Here is a 14,419-nt window from a genome sequence, read left to right as displayed (position 1 = left end):
AGAAACAGTGTATTTTACCTTGTGTATGTCAGGTGGCTCACTCTCTATGCTTGGTATAAATACTTTAAATCACTTCACAGTGCAAGGAGAAATGACCTGTGCCTCCAGATTCTGAGAAGACGAGAGGAGCAAACTCTGGGTGCCAGGTAGTCTGTGTGTGTTGCAGACACAGCTGTGGGCTCACAGAGCAGAATTTCAGCCAACCTGAAGACAAGGTAAAAATGCAAACTCTAAATATCTACTTTGACATGATTTTTGTAACTGGTGATAATTTGTCTCAAAAAGTGTAAGAGAAAATATTTATTTATAATCAAAGGAAAAGGGCAGTGAAAGTGCCATGGTTTGGGGGACAGCGGTAGGGAGGCATGAATGTAAAATGAGGCATTCCCCTCTGCACACTCACTGAGGGAGCTTTTTGATGTCGTGATTTCCAGTACTGATGAGAGCCATTCCTGTCAGCAATATTTATTACCAGGTCAAGGTGAGGACTTTCAGGATGGCTGAACTGAGACTAGGTGAGAAAGTTACTAGTAAATGGCTCTAACACCTAAAAGGAAACTGTGCTATGTGGTACCAAATCTAGATCCTCTTTTTCTAGGTTGTGTCTTTATCTGGTAAATTAGGGGGAGAGATGCGGGGTCTTGAGTCAGGAAAACTGGGTGTTCATTGTGAATTGGGTGTTTTCTAGCTGTGCAGACTTGAGGAAGTCATACTAACCTTTCTAGGTTCACTTCAGTTTCCACATTTGTAGAATTAATTTGGGGACTTTATACTTTCCTCCTCAAATCTATGACTCTAGTTTGAGTTAATCCATAAATTCTAGAAGAGGGAAGGAAGATAATAGTATTGAATAATGTTCCTATTTAGAGGCTTTATATATATTATCACATTTCACACTCAGAACGACCTTGTCTGGTGACTCCTATTTTATAATAAGAGATTTATTTTATAGATAGGTTCAGAGAAGTCAAGTAAGTTACATGCATAACAGAAGGTGAGGTTCACATTAGAAATCAACCTTTTACCTCTCAAAAAAAAAAAAAAGAAAAAAAAAGAAATCAACCTTTTCAGGTTTAAAGTCTCTCTGTTATCAAAACCCATGCTGGGCCATTTCAACTAATTGTCCCTTCAGCAGAGCAATCCTATTTTTCAGATTCTTTGGATCCAACTAGAATTAATGGGTATAGCCAGAGGATGGTTTTTGATTGTAGGGTGACTGGGTGTGTTACCAGGAAATAGACTTCCCAAACAGTTGAGTGTGCGTGTGTGGCGGGGGTAGGGGATAAACAGTGGGTCAGTGTCTCACAAATTCTGAGGAACAGATCTTGGTTTGTTCATCTGTTGCTAGTTTCTTGTGAACTTGAAACCCATCTGACTCATATTTTTCTCCCTCCCCCAACTCCATTTCTAGAACATACAGGAATACATTGTCTTAGAAGATTTTACTTTGTGTTGATGGGAAGAGAGTGGTAGCTTTTAAGCAAGTGGTAACATTTCCAGTCCCTTTGAAATGCGACCTAGCTGTCCAAATTATTCAAACTTGATCTTTGTGTAGGAACTCTTAAGTCTGTTTTATTGGAACCACACCCCTGGGCTGGAAAAGTTGCTTCTGGGCCTCTGATGTTGGCAAGACATTATATAATTTAAATACTTCAGCAGAAAAAATGATGACTTTTCTATTGTATCCTCACTCAAACTTGGTAATGACATGTTTTCCTTTTCAGATGCTTTTTAAAGAAAGGTACCATATTGAGGTCTATCTCCTTTTAAAATGTATAGGATCAAGAAAGCATCTTCCTAAAACAGTTGGACTTTCTAAGACTGAGATACTCCATTTACGTGAACAACAGATGAAGAGAGAATTTCACACTGATTTGAATATCTTAGTGGAAGCCCCTTAACACGTCCATAGACCAATGTAAGTATAGCCAGCAGAAATACAGACCTACAGCCAGCCTCCTGCATCCGAAACCCTGATGTGGCAGGGCCAGGAGCAGGGGCAGGCAAGCAAGTTTCCCAAAGGAACAAAAGTTAAGGAGGCACTCATTCTTAGGTGCTGCCCCTGCGTCTGACTCTGAGTGCACAGTGCTTCCTGAAATTTACAGATATTACATGATTTCATCCTCACAGGAATCCTGTAAGAAAGCTGTTACTTAGCCACAACCAGAGAGAACGTAGACACCCGGAGAACTGAACTAACTCTCCCAGGGTCAAAAAGCTAGAAGGTGGCAGAGATGAAAATGCATTTTGTCCCAAAATCTGTGTTCTTTTTGCTCGCATAAAGCCCCTTTTAGAACATTTTGATTTCACAAAATCAAAGTAACGATTTCCCTGATTTGAAATAAACCGCTACATAGTGGTGGTTTGATGTACACTTTTGTGTTGTTGTTGTTTGCCTTTGTATTCCAAACCTAGCTAAAGAAATGAGCTCACTCATGGAGAAAATGCACAGTTCTGCTTTGATGTTTTTAAGAAGACGAGCTATGACCACACCACTGAGAATCTCTTCTTTTTTCCCTTGTCTTTTGGGCTAGCAGCCACCAGTGCATCTCAGATGGAAAAGGTATGTCACGCTTTCAGTCATGTCTAGAAGACAATCACGTGATGATTCCAAGCACTGTCCTGTGAGAGGATCACCCATAGATGCCCAAATCTAAACATAGGAGAATGACCACCTTCACTTCAAGTTACCTATCAAATTGGCTCTTTCAAAAAGTGTTCAAAAGGTAGGATTTCCCATAGCTCTGTTCTGGGGGGCAAGTGATAAGAGAGCACAGCAGAAGCCAAACAGGGGAGGCACTCATCAAGGCAAGCCTGACCCACAGCAGAATTGATATCCGCACCTCCATGCCCACCCAGATGCATCCTCCCAGGGCCTTCCTCTGATGTGTCACATAAAGAATATTTTCAAAGATTTATAATCTATACAGTTACATTTTCAAAGAGATTATGAGTGCTTTAATTCAGCCAATGATTCTGGGTGACTGGGAGAAATAGTCCTATGTACATACTCTGTCAACATGCCTTCATCATCTCTCTGCTTATTGTAGAGGGAATGGGTAACTAGTGGAACCAAGCTTCTCCCCAGTCAGGATTTAAAATGAGAATGAATTTGAAAAGCTGAAATCAAACACTGAGTTTAGTGATATATTTACCCCCCCCCCAAGTTAAATGTAAAAGCTCTTGTGTTCAATTTTATCCTGTTTCTGTGCATTGGGAGATTAGGTTCCAAGTGTCTTACCCATAGTAGGTGCTCAATAAATACTTGTTTGTGGTGGGCGAGAAATAGGAGCATAGGGGAGTGCTGAGGACTCTGTATACGTTGTAGGATGAATATGTGCAGAGTCATCTCTTCCTGTCACCCCTCCTTCAAAACAAGGGACGATCTTGGTGGCTGGGGGCTCCTTCTACACTGCTGCTTGCTTTGGGTTTGGCCACCAGAGAGACAGTCTGGCCCACTGTGCTGAGGGCACAAGTCAAGCAGAGAGCCTGGAGCAGGTATAATTCATTGTCTCTTCTGGCAGCCAAGCAGCCTGAGTTTGCAGAGATCCAAAGAGTTCACATTTTTTTCCCTTGCTTCTTCCCATACAAAATGGAGAAAAATCCCTTATATTTTTGTCCCCTTAATGATTCTCCCTCACAGCATTCACAGACCCAGCCAGATGCACACAATTGCACTTTCTTTTGATGAAGAGAAGGTGGACCAATGAAACAATACCAGGGGGTGCCATTCATGCAGAGTCCAGGGATTATGGACCAGTTCTGTCCTATAATATAGGAAATTGCCAGGCCAGCTCAGAGCTAGCTGGAGTCACTCTCCACTCCCCACTTCCATCTCCACTGGAAGCCAGCAGGCAAGAGGCTGGTCAGTTCTTCAAATTCCTCCAATAAGGCAGAGCTTGAGAGGGTGAGGTAGCTTTTTAACAAATGTTCAGAGAGTTCGACATTGTAGAAAGTTCTTCCTAGCCTTGAGCTAAAGTCTACCTCTCTGTAACCATTGCTCCTTTATCATTTTCCATTCTTAAAAGATGTACACAAAAATTATATCCTCTTGCATGTGTATTTTTTTTAAGATTTTATTTATTTATTTGACAGAGAGACATCACAAGCAGGCAGAGAGAGAGAGAGAGAGAGAAGGAAGCAGGCTCCCTGATGAGTGGAGAGCCCGATGCGGGACTCGATCCCAGGACCCTGAGATCATGACCTGAACTGAAGGCAGAGGCTTAACCCACTGAGCCACCCAGGCGCCCTGTCTTGCATGTGTATTTTAAGAAAATTGAAATATCTGGGATCAGCTATTTCTTTATCACATTTCTACAAAGCATGTTAAATATACTCACCCTTTCAAGATCTGAAGAGAGTTGCAATGTTTTATTTCAGCTGTTCTCTGGTAAAGGTCTTAGGAAACTACGGTTTCACCTTGGGTAAGTCAATAGGACTTCAGGAAACTTATTAACTCTTTGTGGAGAAAATGATAGAAGGTACTGGAATCTCAAAGGGATACTGTGAACATCAAATCAGATAATGTTTGTGAACATAACTTGGCAATAATTACCTCTTATATGAATTTAATGATTATCTTTGCATGTTTGGTGAGTAACAATAGTATTAACAGCGTGCAAATGACGTTAAGATCCATTCATTAATCGGCATAATAATTCGTTCTTCATTCAGCAAATACTTATGGCCTTCCTACTATGTTTCACAACTGAGAATGTAGAGATGAACAAAATGAAGTGACACTAATGGGTATTTACCCCAAAGATACAGATGTAGTGAAAAGAAGGGCCATCCGTACCCCAATGTTTATAGCAGCAATGGCCACGGTTGCCAAACTGTGGAAAGAACCAAGATGCCCTTCAACGGACGAATGGATAAGGAAGATGTGGTCCATATACACTATGGAGTATTATGCCTCCATCAGAAAGGATGAATACCCAGCTTTTGTAGCAACATGGACAGGACTGGAAGAGATTATGCTGAGTGAAATAAGTCAAGCAGAGAGAGTCAATTATCATATGGTTTCACTTATTTGTGGAGCATAGCAAATATCATGGAGGACAAGGGGAGATAGAGAGGAGAAGAGAGGTGAGGGAAATTGGAAGGGAAGGTGAACCATGAGAGACTATGGACTCTGAAAACCAATCTGAGGGTTTTGAAGGGGCGGGGGGTGCGAGGTTGGGGGAACCAGGTGGTGGGTATTAGAGAGGGCATGGATTGCATGGAGCACTGGGTGTGGTGCAAAAACAATGAATACTGTTACATTGAAAAGAAATAAAAAATTAAAAAAAAAAAAGAAATTATGTACTTCCCTAAAAAAAAAAAATGAAGTGAAAACACAAATGAATAAGCCTGAATTATTTTTAAGCACCTCTTTACACCTGTCTTACATTCTATCACAGGGAATATACAGGCAAATACACACACAGGTAAGTACCTACACCTCATCCCTAACACTGTAACACTCAGACTCTTGCTTAAGAACACATGAAAGATTTTGATTTGCAAACTCACCTTTCCTCTTTGAAATAATTTCTTTTATTTTTAATGTGGAACAAAACTAAGAAATAGCTATGAGAAAGGTACAATGAATAACAGAAATTTCATAAAGATGTAAACAGCTTAACATTCATGGCAAGAAATTGTTTTCCTATGTCACCATTGGGTCTCTTGGAGTAGCATTTGAATAGCCTTTGAAAATAATTCTTTTTTTCCCATGGTAGGTGCTTCACTTGAATGAATTAATAAGAATGGCAAATTCTTTAAACACAAAGATATGTATAATTCCTACTTCTGTTTTCATTTCTCTTATGGCGGTTTATCTTTAGTGCATGAGGATGAAAGGTTTAAGGCAATAAAAGAGGACATTTATTCCACATGTCCTTTGAGTCTAGAATATAGATATGTATAGTTAAACTCCTGTACATGCTGTGTTAAAATAATCATCCTGAGGTCTGGAAACAGGAGACGATGACACTGTCAAAAAATTGAGGGAGAGACAATATTTAAGAAGGGTTATTCTTTTCCTTGAACAGTAAGTGCAGAAGGGAGTGTAGAGTCAGAGTGACTTCGTAGTGGAATCCAAAACCTACCTGGACAATAGAAGTGCCTGGACCATAGTAAGTGCTCAAAATATATAATTATATTATTTTCTGAAAAGATAACTAAAGATGGCTTATTTTTGTAAGCCTTATTGTTAAATGCTTTTCCATATTTGTAATTTCTAAAGATACAAGGTAATGTATTCATTTATGTAAGGAGATCTATAGCTTTTTTAAGATTTTAAGATTATTTATTTATGTATTTGAGAGAGAATGAGAGAGAGAGAAAGAGAGTGAGCATGAGAGAGGAGAGGATTAGAGGGAGAAACAGACTCCCTGCTAAGATGGGAGCCTGATGTGGGACTCAATCCTAGGACTCCAGGATCATAACCTGAGCTGAAGGCAGTCGCTTAACCAAGTGAGCCACCCAAGCACCCTGTCTACAGCTTTTTAGAAGATATGACCTTCCCATTATTATCTGGTGAGCTACTAGGACCAAACTTCATTGCCCAGAATACTTATTTATTACAAAATATAGCAAACATGTTCTTCCCTGATGCTAACTATACTGTAATTAATATGTCCGTATGAATGTGTGCCCATCTTGTGAAAGACACAGGGCAAGCTCTGCCCAAGGTATGGCCTGTGTCATTATCCCTCATGCCCATTAAGTGATTGTGACATGTCGTGGCACCTGTTCTCCGAGCATGGTCTCATTGTCAGACAACATGGTCAGTGAAAGGCAAAAATTTCAATATGTCCAAATGGTGGAACAAGTATTCTTTGATTCCATTTTTTTTCATGAAATTTCATGTCCTAATGCAAACACAGAACCCTCTCATCTAACCTCAGCTGACACTTAGGTGGGTGATACTAAGGTCCCTGTTTTCAAGTATTTTCTAACTTCATCCTAGTGTGAACAAGAAACAGGGGTCCATTCACACATTCAAACACTTTCCCCAGGAATCAATATGTCCAGTCAAGTCCACATGGCAAGTGGGATGTTTGCAGAAGTTCCTCCTGGGGAGATAAAGTAAAACATATTTCTGTAAGTAAGGTAGAAGACTTTCCTTCATTTATTTAATTTATTCTAGCACTGTTTATGTTTTCAAAAGTGTAGGAAAATAAAAAAGATACACACACATACACATATATATATAGATATAGATATTGCTAAGTAGAGAATATACAATATAATTTATATATGCATTTATTTCATATAGAAGGGTTTAGGATTCTAATTTTCAGATGCTAATTTGTGACAGGTTCAATCATGTTTCAGATATGTCAAAACATAATACATTTTACATAGTTTATGATTAAAAATGACACTGACAAAATTTTGGTATCAGTAATAATAAAAAAAGGAATTGGTATCTTGGAACCTAAGATATCTGACACTAATTCTCCTGTCAGATTATCTTAATTATGCAGTTCACCCTCTGAGGCTGAGAAAAAAGAGAAATGTCTTTGTCATTGAAAAAAACATCTTATAGTAATTTGTTAATTTTACTTCACTATATGCTTCAAATATGACAAATGCATGTATTTTTATTAGTTGGGCCTAGTCCTGCATACTTGCATTTTATATATTTCTGCCTTTATTTATGTATGACTTTTACCATGTATGGTCTAAATGTATTAAAATAATAATTTATTTGCCATGTCTCTTCTTTTTCTATGTTCACTTTGTAGGAATATTTAGACTGTGTTGAAAAATCATATAAACTGAAACCTGAAAATTTGGATTTCAAAAATAATTTGGAAGGGGCCAGGATTCAGATTAACTCATGGATTGAAAATAAGACAAAAGGTAAGAGACCTAAGACTTCTTTTTATCAATCTCCTCCTTCTACCCTTCTTCTTCTTTTAGGAATGATTTACATTCAGTGAAATGCTCTGATTTTAAAAAGTATGCTTGGACAGTTTTGGCAATTTGTTATTGGCAAATGTGTATCAAGACACAGAATATGTTGATCATCCTGAAAAGTTTCTTTGTGCCACCAAGCAACCATTGATTTGATTCTATCATCAGAGGTTAGTTTTGTCTGTTCTAAAATTCTAAATAAATGCAATAATACAGTATGCACTTTTTTGTGGACTTCTTTTTTCCTTTAGCATGTTATTTTTGAGATCCACTCAGGTTTTTAGATGTATCAATGGCTTGTGCCTTTTTATTGCTGAGTAGAACTCCATGTATGAATATACCACAGTTTGTTTATCCATTCTCCTGTTGATAGACATCTGAGCTGTTTTCATTTTGGGGTTATGATGAGTAAAGTTGCTGTGAACATTTTTGTAAAAGGCATTTTGTGTACATATCTTTTAATTTTTCTTGTGTACTTAATAGTAGAATTGCTAGGTCCTAGTCTAGAGACATGTTTAACTTCTTAAAAACTGGCAAATTGTTTCCCAAAGTGGTTGAACAATTTTACATTCTCACCAGCACTATATGAAAGTTTCAGGTGATCCAAATCCTCTCCAGTTTTTAGCATTGTGAATATGTTTCATTTAACCACTTCAGTAGGTTTGTAGGAGTATCTCATTATGGCCTTAATTCACATTTCTCTGATAACTAATGACATCGACTATCATTTTTCATATGTTTCTTGGCCCTAATATATCTTTCTTTATAAAGACTTTTCAGTTGGGTTTTCTTTTGATTGTTAAGTTATGGGAACTCTACATATTCTGGAGGCAAATAATTTTATCAGAGGCATATATTGTTAATATTTTCTCCCAGTCTGTGTCTTGTGTATTTATTTTCTTAATTTTGTGTTTTTGATGAGCAGTTGTTTTTAATTTCAGTGAAGTCCAATTTATCAGCATGTTTCTTTTATGGTTTGTGCTTTCTGTATATTCTCTAAGAAAGTTCTGCTTATCCCAAGGTCACCAAGATATTCTCTTTAGTTTTCTTTTCCATTTATTGTTTTAGTGTTTACATTCAGGTTTATGATCTACCTCAAATTGACTTCTATGTAGGAGGTGAAATAAGGGTAAAGGCTCTTTCTTTTTTCCATGTGAATAACCAGTAGTTTTAAAATAATTTGTTGACAATCTAAAGATATTTTTCATTTAATAAAATGAAAACCCATGACAGTTTCTTTTTAATTTCACTATTGAGAAGCGAGGAAGCATAAAAAGAATAAAATCTTTCTTCTGCATTTTCTCTTTTGCTTGATTTGAGCAGAAAGTCATTTTCAGTTGACAGTGGTGATCTGCAAAAGCACCTACTCCAACCTTCATGTTTTCAGCGTATGGTGGTAGGAGAAGAAACGTGACAGGAAATCCAGAACTGAATGGTTAATGTGTTAGTATCTCTAAACCACCTCCTAACTGGGTAACTTAATCATCATGTACATTAATTTTTGTTTTGTTTTTTAACTTCAACAGGATTCCTAACTTTTTAAATGCCCTTTCCTATCTGTTAAGTAGTGGTGGTGGTGAATCCTCATATGACATTTCATCCACATCACAGACTGTTCTGTCTTTCACATTTAACATCTACTGTCTCATCTAAAGCCAGGGGGGCTAATTCCTAACTGATGGCTGATTAGGTGTGTTTCTCTCCCCAAAGGTGAAATGCAGACCCTCATCACCCAACAACCTCATGGCGCCCCATTATTGATGGCTGGTTAGCACCATCATTGTGCCTTTCAGAAAGACTACACCAAAGCTGTGGCTTTCAGGTTGGATGAGGTAATCTTGTGTCCTAATTAATTTTTCTCTTCAAGGTAATTCTCAACAATTTTGCCCTTAAAACATGTTACATTGTTTCTGTCTTTAGGCAGATAATGAATTTCCAAGTGATTGTCTTACCTGCATACTCAACTAAGTGCAGTGTTGGATTTGTAAAATGTTGGTTTTGCTGTTAAGCCTTCTTCTAAATTCTCCATGGTATTTTTACCCTATCTGAAAATAGAAACACTATTTTTGGATTCCAGTTTTAAAATGAAGAAGTGGTATAAAATATAGGTCTTGGAAAAGTTTAAAATGGCTTTGGGCTTTGGGTTAAGCTTAAATCATTATTAAAGAATTCTCTAACTGCAAATTGGAAATGAGGCAGATGATGGAGAATAAGGAATTGACACTTTCAGAAATAATGGGCAGGTCATTTGTAAAATGGGTGTGACCTTAAGCAAAGCCAAATTGGGGAACAAGATTCACAAACACAATAGAAGTTTCCAGGTGTGCTGTCTTACTCCTATCTCCAGTCTTCTTTTCTTCAACTTCTTTTCTTGGTCGCCCAAAGGTGTCCAAGATATCAGGCTGAAACCAAAATAAGACATGTCATTTAATAAGAAAGAATGGATTTGTATTTTATAACTCAGTCCCTAAACTATCAAATGTGTGTATTCTCTCAATTGTATTGCCAACAAATGCTTGAAATTATTGGTCAACTTGAAATTTGTTATAGTCAACTATAATTAGTACAGATTAGTCACATTTTACTTGGCTCATGACTGGTTGTTGGTTTACACGTATTTTTTTTTTTTAATATTACACATTGACATGTCTTTTGGACCTGCTGCCAACCAACTAAATTGACTTCCATGAACGCACAGGGCCCAAACATACAAACTCAATGTTCAGGCTTTTCCCTGTGCTACCTTCTCTGGTACTTTCCCCTGAGCCCCTAGTGGATGTTTTGCTCCACACTGTGATGGTGCCTTCTTGCTCCCAGCATTGAAAAGATCTAGCCCCTGCAGCTTTCTTTAAATTCCCCTCTTTCCTCTTTTGCTTCTGCATTTTATGCATCTCTCAAGTTCACATCGCTCCCATCTGTTTCTCTCTGGCTACAGAATTCTCATCTTTCCCTTCACTCTTTCTTCAACCCTGGTGGCAAGGATCACTGGTCCTGTGAGACAACAGGCAGGCACTGGCAGCCCATCAGGGGGAAAGAAACCTGGAAAAGAAACCAAGCCATGATTTGCTCAGTATTTCGTAGCAACTTGTGTCTATAATGTCACGAGAGCCCAATTCCCTGGCTTCTCAGTCCACTCTGGCTTGGTGTTCAAGTTATTCAGATCTGTTGTGAACATGGCTGAAAATCAAAATCTCATTTCTTATATATAAATGTATTTCTGCATAAGCAAATGTAGAAATATGATTGCTATAGACTGTGAAGAAAATTGAGACAGACATGGAAAAGACAGGGTTGGTGAGCGTATATTTTATATTGGACAAGGGAAAACCTTTTTGATAAGTGAAGTTTGAATTACTGCTCATTAAAAATTATCAATGCTACGTAGTATTATTATTATGGACTTCCTTTCCCATGGTTAGACAATGCATGAATGCTGAATTTGTAGGTGGCAACATTGAAACCTGACCATGGTTTTTGCCACAAACTCACTGCAGGAGTGTGGGACAGTCAGTTAATCTCTCCAAACCTCACGTTTTTCACACCATGAAGACGTTACAATAAATGATTCCTATGGTTCCTTTTAGCTCTTAAATTTGATAATCTCATAAAAGCTCAGTCAAGTGGCATCCAACTAAAATAAACTACATGATTACACTGTCAGTACTTTGTGGTGTCCTTCAGTATCCTTGACATGAGTCATAAAATTGGAACATTTTAGAATAATGTTAAGATCTCTGAGAAGTAAGCAAATTCTGAAGTACAATTACAGTTGGATGAAATGGTCTTAAAGAGGGAATGGGGTACAATTAGTAGGTCTTTGTGGTCAACCAATTATCTCCTGTTATGGTACATCATATTAATTCATCTCTGTGTGTGAGGACAGTCATCCCTGGTTTTGTAAATGAGTATGAGTTGAAGGCAGTATATGGCAGATGTCAATTCCATGCAAAACAAACTTTTTTTTTCTGCTTGAGATTGCATTGGTTGATGTCTAGTCTGCCTACCTCCTGATAGATTCCAACCCCAAGGCAATCTAAAGGAGACCTGGAACACTTAAACCTCCTCCCAACAAGGACAACTGGAATGAGGAGAAGCCAGAGAAGATGCCCTGTGGAGAGGGAATGAGGACAGCGGCCCGGTGTTAGAAAGCATGTGGGCTGTCTTACAATATTTCACGGCCCTGTGGAAGAAGGAATGCATAGTGTTCTGTGGCTCCCCAAATGAAAATTAAGACAAATAGGTGGGAATTACAGGGAAGAAGTGGTCAAAATGGGAAGGGCCCTTCTTGCAAGCCGAGCTGGGCAACCACAGAACCCAGCTGTTTTTATAAAGAGGTAGAAGACTGACACAAGGGCTGCTCATGTGGGTGCTGGTTGGTGACACCAATGCTGTGAGAGACACTCCTCGAAGGTCTCTTTCAAATTTAAGATTATTTCATTCTAATCATTTACGAATGTTGCTTTGATATAAATTCAGCCTCTGTAGATGCCTGACTAATGAGAATGTTGGTTTGAGTTGAGGTAGAAAAGTAAATTGGTGATTCTAGAGTTATAATTTATGTCATTAAAATCAGAGATATCAGATTCTAAAGGTGTTTAAAAAAAAAAAAGATTTTCTTTATTTACTTGTCAGAGAGAGAGAGAGAGAGAGCGAGAGCACAGGCAGGGGGCGTGGCAGGCAGAGGGAGAAGTGGACTCTCTATTTAGCAAGGAGCCCGATGCGGGACTCAATCCCAGGAGCCCGAGATCATGACCTGAGTCAAAGTCAGATGCCTAACTGACTGAGCCACGCAGGTGTCCCTCAAGGGTGTCTTCTTATTTTTATTTATTTATTTATTTATTTTAAGGATGTCTTTTTAGTGTAGATGAAAGGGGTAGGCACTTACATAAAATGTACAATTATTATACATGTTGTGCTATTTATAGAGGGGTCATAAAGGGAAAAGAGTAACAATTCCCTGTGATGATTTACTTTTTCCCGCGTGACTTTGGGATGGTGTGTCAAGGCGTAGATTCCAGGGCTCACATGCATCAGGTGTAGTTCCTGCACACGGCTGCATTTCCCCCACATGTTCTTATAGAACCTGCTTTCCAAGATGACAAGGGAAAGTGACCTGACCTATTCAGAACCTCACACCCAGCCCTTAGAATGCTTCCCATTTGTGTATAATTTTTTTCTAAAAGATTTTTTTATATTTTGCTTCCTGCTTTCTTTCTCATAGGTTACCAAGGAAATTACTTAGGAGAAATTGAAGTACTGGATAGGTTCAGCTGACATGAATGACACAGCTGTGGCTCAGCACCCGCTTGGACTTGATGGGTGTCGTGAAAATGTAACTTCCATATTAATGGCTTTGGGAATGATGATGTCTTTGACCCCTCGAGGGCTAACTTGTCTGGCAAAACTGGAGGAAGAGGCTTTGTGGTCTCCAGGATAACCTGTAAGGCCATGCTCGAGGTTTCTGAGGGTGGTTAGAGTTAACACTTACCAACCAAACCAGCAAAGTGGAAAATCCTGATATCTTCAAGGTGGGTGGTCCTTTCCTCTTCTTTATCTTACACAAGGAAACTAAGACATTTCTCTTCTATGGCAGAATCTCCACCCCTTAGGGAAGGGAATGAATTTATACTCAAACCACTCTCATTCTTCAAGTTAGTTGGATTTTATGAGCTTGAAGAAAACTTTCAGGAGAGTCCAATTGAAAGATGTAAATCGGGCTTCATAGCAACGTTTTTCTTTCAACTATCTCGTGTAGAATATCCAACTCATTTGTCCTTGGGTTGGTTTACATTGGTTAAAGAAGTTATAGCATGCCATGAGTTGTACTTACTAAAAAATTAGGATCAACACTGCTTCTTTCTTTGGTAGTCTTTGACTCACTCAGAAACCTCATTCATAGGGTGCTAAAACTCAGAATGCCTTTTTCCAAAGAAACAATGTTATTTAGTATGATTAGGTCACCACATGAATTCTACAAAACTCATTTACCTCATCTGTAGCTGAACTATGGTATTAGTGACTGAGCTAACCCTCGCTGGGCATGAGGCATGTGCCTGTCACTCACAGGCATGAATTCATCTAATTCTCATCGAAACCCTCAAAGGCAGAAATCAGTTTCATCCGTTTTAAAGATGGGAACCTGAGTCTTGGGCTTAGTCATTCAACACACAGATAAAAAAAGACAGACTGGATTTTCAAATCCAGAGTCTGATATGAGACCCCAGGCCTTGACCATGATCAGCCCTGCCCTATTTACTGGTTTGTGTTGTAAGGGCCTCGATGGTAGAAAATGAAGCTGACAGGAACAGAAGGGAGTCATTTCCCTCCTTTCCCTCATGTGGGAATAGACATAGTTTAGAATAAAATTTATAGAAGATTTTCAAGTTGATAAAGAAATTTCACACTTGAAATCATTTCATAGGCAAGTGTGCTTTATTTTATGCTCATTCTCTTTTCTGTGTTTATCTCCAGTTCTCTCTCTCTCTTTTTTTTTTTTTTTTTTTTTTTTTTT

This window comes from Enhydra lutris, unplaced genomic scaffold (genome assembly GCF_002288905.1).
Source record: "Enhydra lutris kenyoni isolate GAN:26980312 unplaced genomic scaffold, ASM228890v2 scaffoldscaffold36, whole genome shotgun sequence".
NCBI lineage: Eukaryota > Metazoa > Chordata > Mammalia > Carnivora > Mustelidae > Enhydra > Enhydra lutris.
This window is presented reverse-complemented; position numbering follows the sequence as displayed.